We start from the raw sequence: 6,665 nt of genomic DNA on the forward strand, positions 1-6,665 counted from the left end.
CTGGATTTTTCAAATATAATTGCTGCATTTTCAGAACGAAAACCAAGAAAAGCATTCGTGAAAATTAAATAACGCTAATTCATTCTGTTTTATATACATTTAGTGCATTTCTTTAAATTTCATTCTCAAAATGTGATCTTCTATGTGCTTCTCTAAGAATTGTGCAATTAGTAGGCTAGCTCATTTCTTGGCTAGTTGGCGTGCTAAAACGCACAAAAAGCGCCACATCTGTGAGTGACAGTCTGTCTGAATAAATGCATTTATTCTATAAGTTACAAATTTATGTGGTTCTAATCTATCTGAAGACTTTGATGGCTTTACACCAACTTTCGTCGCGTTCTGCACAAACTTTGCGCAAATTGCCCTCTTGGGGTCTCCAATTTATAACTAGCCCAGGCCCCTCCAAACCTCTGAAAGAGTTTGACTATACCTACAAGTGATTATAAAAGTAAATCAAATTTTCGAAAATCAACAAAATTTTTGAAATGAAAGATGGATATTGATTTTATAAGAAAAGAATGGTTATTAAAGATAAGGAACCAAAAGGCCAAATGGAAATTATCAAAGATGTGCGCCAAGGTATTGGAGATTCTGAATTCTCCAAAGCAATGTCTTCCCATTGAGGAAAGAATACTTCGCATGACAAGATTGAACAAAGATTTTTCCGGCATAATATTGCTGCTGATATCAGTGAATATATAAAGAGTTGCGTACAGTGCTAAAAACAAGGTGACCTAAAGTCTCCGAAAGAAGAATTGAAGTCAATACCAGTACCATCATGTGTTATGAAACAAGTTGGAGTGGATGTAACCTTCCAGTGGTCGTTGGGTATTGTCATGTCATTGTCTGATTGACTTTTTTTCGAAAGGGTCGGAAGCCAAACCAATCAATAACAAATCAGCATAAACTGTAACTCAATTTTTAAGCGTGGTAATATGTCGGCATGGGTGCTTTAAAATCTAAATCAATGACCAAGGTCGGGAATTAGCCTAGATTGGTTTAAAAGTTATCTGTGCAACAGACAACAATGAGTTATTTCGAACGATAATAAATGCTTAAGTTTACTAAAAATAAAATGCAGAGTTCCCCTCGGACTTGTCCCAACTCATTTTACTAATAACTTTTTTCAAACCAACACCAACAGATTTATTACACGAGGAACAGGAAATTTCACTTTGCCCATAAAAAAAAACAAAATTTTTGAGATTTTCAATTGTATACCATATGTTGTATACCATATGTTATATAATTTGTATACAATATGTTGTATAATTGTATACCATATGTTGTATAATTTATACAACAAAATAATGCCTTAAAATATAGAACTTTCCTCACCACTTCTTAGTATTATTAGTTTCCTTACAACTACATAGTATTATTATAATATATTAGTATATATTTTTAACAACAACCACAAGCCCTGTAGCCCTACTTGCGACGAACTTGCGAATATTTTTTAAAAGCATAGTTTAATAGCCAGCACTTTATATTATAAACCAGGAATTTTTAAATTATTTTAACTCACTGTCAAACGCGCATACGTAAAACAGCATTGTTAACGCTCTTTAGATATTGTGAATATGTGTGGCGGACAAATATATAAACTGGAGACATATAAAAAAATTTTGTTATTTGAAATATATAATGGTGATTCTTGTAGAAAAAAAAAAAAAAATTCGTAAATGAGGTATGTAAACAACTGCGTAAATTACCTGGAGTAGAACTGAGAGTTAGGTCTGCTTATCATCAGGAGGGGAATGGATTGGTAACGGGTGATACGGAAGTTATCGGACAAATCTGAATTTAACTATTTGAGCTTAATAACTTGTTACTGTAGTTTTATGCGTAGCATAAACAAAACTGAACGTAATACGCTCTATAAAATATAAACTTTATTAATTGAAACACAATTATTAAAAATGAGGTTAAATGCAGTTAAACGAGAATATTTTCGAAAGCGACTCAAAATGTTTTTTGTAAATAAACTTAACATATAAAAAAATGAAATCGTAAATCATTTTGAAAAGAAAAGATTTGCTCAAAGTACAATATATGATAATCTAAAAAGACTTTTAACTGTTCAATCTTTTTCTGATAAAAAGCACCCTGGTCGTCCAACATCCTGGACTAGAGAAAAGAAAGCTGAATTAACGAGACTTTGTCAACAATCGAAACGGGGTCAGTCAGAGAAAAACAGGTATTAAATTCAGTGTAAATTAATCGACAATTGGTTGTCAGTTAAAAAAAAAAGAATATTAAATATAGAAAACGTGAAAAGACTCCAAAATACACTATAGAACAATAATTAAAGAAAAGAAGCAGGAAACTAGTTAACTAACTCTTTAACACAAAATCGCTTCTGGTCATCGATGACGAAAAATACTTTTTTGTCATCGTTTTGCTGGGGACAACATGCCTGGAAATACTGGATACTAAACAAACAACAAAAAAACATGCCCAGAAAGTGTTCGTTTTACAGGAAAAGAGAAATTTCCAAAAAATTATTAATGTGGATAGCCATATCTGATCGTGGCATCTTCGAGCCATTGTTTCGCACTTCCAAGGCTGTAGCAATTAATTCATCAATTCTATATTGATGAATATTTAGAAAAACGAATTCTTCCATTCTTTCAAAAGTATCATGGAGTTTTTAACAATTTATTTTGGCCAGATATTGCAAGTTCTCATTATTATAAATTCTCTAAATTGGATGGACCAATATGTCTATTACGTTGATAAAGAATCCAATCCCCGAAGCACAACAAATTGAAAATTTGGGACATTTGGCACAGAAAATTTACGAGGGAGAATGGCAAGCTTCATCAGAGTAAGTTTTGATTGATCAAATTAAATTAAGACTACAAGAAATCGATTTAAATTTTTTTAAATCGCTTATAAAAGACGTCAGAGCAAAATTGAGATCGATTGCAGATAGTAGTGTTTTTTCATTTAAAAAATAAATTATTTTTATTAAAAGATAAATACTTTATTTAAAAAAAACATAATAATAGTTTTTTTTTTCATTTATTAATAAGTTATTAACGGCTTTGTTTGGTCCGATAACTTACGCATCACCAGTTAGAACGTCAAAACCGAATAATAAAGAACTCTTTGGTAAAGGTTTTGGAAGGAAATCCTAAAATATGGCTGCAAATTATCGAGGGTATTCTTTTTGCTTATTGCGTTTGTTGACATTCATTTACCAACAACTTTTCATTTAAGATGAAGTATAACTGCGAACCAGTTATACTTCATCCAATTAATGTGAAGCATAACCAGGACAAAGATGAAAGCAATAAACAAGAATACAGAGAAAGAGATGCAGATGAAGAGCAGTCATTCAATCTTAAAATTTTTGATGCCATCTTTTTATCCGCGATGAAAGTCAGAACAAAAATTGCCGAAAAAGCAGCCAAAAATATTAACGCTGTCTTAACGCTGCACAAAAAATATTAACTCATCTTAACGCTGCACAGAAAAAAAAACACGAGATTATGATCATAAACACTTGATGAAATTGTGAAAAATTAAAAATAACAAACAATTTTATTGGAAGGGTGGGAAGTTTTCACAAAAATGGCTTGGTCCCTACACTGTTATGAACATCTCTGAAAAAGTAGTTGCGACTTTAAAAAATGCTTCGGGATTGACTCTTAAAAATACATACAACATTTTTCAACTTAAACACTACATTCAAGAAGCAGATGAAAAATTAAAATCAATATCAAATAAAGAATCTTCAATTTTTTAGAATTGTGCGCCCGACAAAATTATTGAGATGATTTTGCTTTATGCTGTGCAACAATTTGGAAATTTTTTCCCTGGACACAAGTGTGAGACTTACGCAAGTATCAAATTGGTCTGTCATAAGCGGCCTCGAATAATTGAAGGTAAAGGTCTTGCCTAACTTCCAAAGACATACATCGATACGTGGAAACCTTTTGGAAACCCCACCAATCATAACAGCAACAAAAATATTGTAAGTACAAAAAAGCTCACAACGTCAATCGTAATAAAAAAAATATAGATCTTCTTGGCTTATCTTGACACCTTTGAAAAATTCCTGGTATACCATAAATCGAATCTTCTGGAAAACAAAAGTGTGTCAGCCAAATCAATCATCCTCGCAAGTCTTTATGGCTTAAGAACGAGCTCTATGAGCTCACAGAGGCAGACAGAGAAATCCTGGAAAGTAAAGATGGTTGGTTGAACAATAACCCTATGAAGGCAAGAAAAAAATTTGTAAGCTCTCAGCAGCCTTGAAATATACCAATTGGTATTAAACTGTCAGTAAAAGAAGTCGACATGCTTCTCAGTTTCTGGCAACCATCTTCAGTTATTGCTTGATGGTAGTTGTCATTGGTTATGAGCATTTACCTCCTGTGGCAGGGTTCAAGTATGTGATAACGAGAACATGTTTAAAATCCCTCTTTCAACCTCTTGTGAAGGGTGAATAGCTTGAAGTAACATTTCTTCCCGTTGATATGCAGAACGATAGTTTCAATTGTGGTGTCTTTGCTTTGGGTTATGCTAGTATTTTATTGGGTGGAAAATTCCCCGTTGATTCTTGTTTTGTTGTGAATAAAATACGCAATTACTATATGAAATGCTTGACAGACACTTCTCTTCTTCTTCTTCTTCTTCTTCTTCTTCTTCTTTGTCTTCTTCTTCTTCTTCTTCTTCTTTGTCTTCTTCTTCTTCTTCTTCTTCTTCTTCTTCTTCTTCTTCTTCTTCTTCTTCTTCTTCTTCTTCTTCTTCTTTGTCTTCTTCTTCTTCTTCTTCTTCTTCTTCTTCTTTGTCTTCTTCTTCTTCTTCTTCTTCTTCTTTGTCTTCTTCTTCTTCTTCTTCTTCTTCTTCTTCTTCTTTGTCTTCTTTGTCTTCTTCTTCTTCTTCTTCTTTGTCTTCTTCTTCTTCTTTTTCTTTGTCTTCTTCTTCTTCTTTTTCTTCTTCTTTGTCTTCTTCTTCTTATTCTTCTTCTTCTTCTTTTTCTTTGTCTTCTTCTTCTTCTTTTTCTTCTTCTTTGTCTTCTTCTTCTTTTTCTTCTTCTTCTTCTTCTTTTTCTTCTTCTTTGTCTTCTTCTTCTTCTTCTTCTTCTTCTTCTTCTTCTTCTTCTTCTTCTTCTTTTTCTTCTTCTTTGTCTTCTTCTTCTTCTTCTTCTTCTTCTTCTTCTTCTTCTTTGTCTTCTTCTTCTTCTTTTTCTTTGTCTTCTTCTTCTTTTTCTTCTTCTTTGTCTTCTTCTTCTTCTTCTTCTTCTTCTTCTTCTTCTTCTTCTTCTTTGTCTTCTTCTTCTTCTTTTTCTTTGTCTTCTTCTTCTTCTTTTTCTTTTTCTTTGTCTTCTTCTTCTTCTTTTTCTTCTTCTTTGTCTTCTTCTTCTTCTTCTTTGTCTTCTTCTTCTTCTTCTTCTTCTTCTTTTTTGTCTTCTTCTTCTTCTTCTTTTTCTTTGTCTTCTTCTTCTTCTTCTTCTTCTTCTTCTTTGTCTTCTTCTTTGTCTTCTTCTTCTTCTTCTTCTTCTTTGTCTTCTTCTTCTTCTTCTTTTTCTTTGTCTTCTTCTTCTTCTTTTTCTTCTTTTTTGTCTTCTTCTTCTTCTTTGTCTTCTTCTTCTTCTTCTTCTTCTTTGTCTTCTTCTTTGTCTTCTTCTTCTTTTTCTTTGTCTTCTTCTTCTTCTTCTTTGTCTTCTTCTTTGTCTTCGTGTATTTGAAAAAATTATAAAAATTATTGCAAAAAATAGTGACGTATTACAAAAATATGACAACAGATACTTTCAATATATTACATCTACGTTCAAATTAATTATCAAGATGCAAAATACTTTCAATTAAAGTATTATTTATATATAAAATATAAAAATATACAAAATATTACAATTTAAAATCACTTTTTGATGTGAAGTTTTATTAATTTATCTCTGCAATGGTGTCCCACCACAGAAGCTGAAGCTTCTGTAACAGGATTTTACATTTTTTGCAACATTTTGGCTGTGATACTCATACCTTAGCTTAAGTGGTCTTGCAATAAATTCAAGTATTTTATCTTCTCCAATCAGTCTCAAAACCTGTGGAAATATGTACCATTGAGAAAATAGGGTCATTTTATAATAATATGCAGCTTTGAAATTAATTTTGAGCTTCAGAAACCCTCTTACATCTTCATTCATTGAGGGGTAATAACTTTCACTGACAGCTTTCATTGTCATCGTCACTCTCAACCGTTCCCCATACAAAATTATCTTCTTCACTATGAAAGTCTTCTATGAGGTCTTTTAAATTCAAAATTTTATTAACCACTTTTCTTCTGACCTTTTCATCCTCTTCGGCTAAAATTATTGTTTATAACTTTAAAACAAATGTTCTTAGCATTGAATCAAGAAATTTATTGATTCTTTGAATCACATTGAATATGCTTTTGGAAATCAGTTAAATATTTTTTAATCTTGATATTAAATCAACTAAATAGCAAAAAGCTTTAGACTTTTAGATGGTTTGAAAATAGATGCATAATACCACTAGGTTCTGCACGCTAATGTTAGCCAACGAGAATAGTACATAAGGCTAACTTCTAAATCATTATCAATGTACCCTGTGATTATACCCCAACAGATACCATTAGCATAGTATTGGTTAGTCAATAAGACATTAATGACTTTATTGTCTAGTATGACAAGT

Source organism: Hydra vulgaris, chromosome 11, assembly GCF_038396675.1.
Source record: "Hydra vulgaris chromosome 11, alternate assembly HydraT2T_AEP".
Taxonomy (NCBI): domain Eukaryota; kingdom Metazoa; phylum Cnidaria; class Hydrozoa; order Anthoathecata; family Hydridae; genus Hydra; species Hydra vulgaris.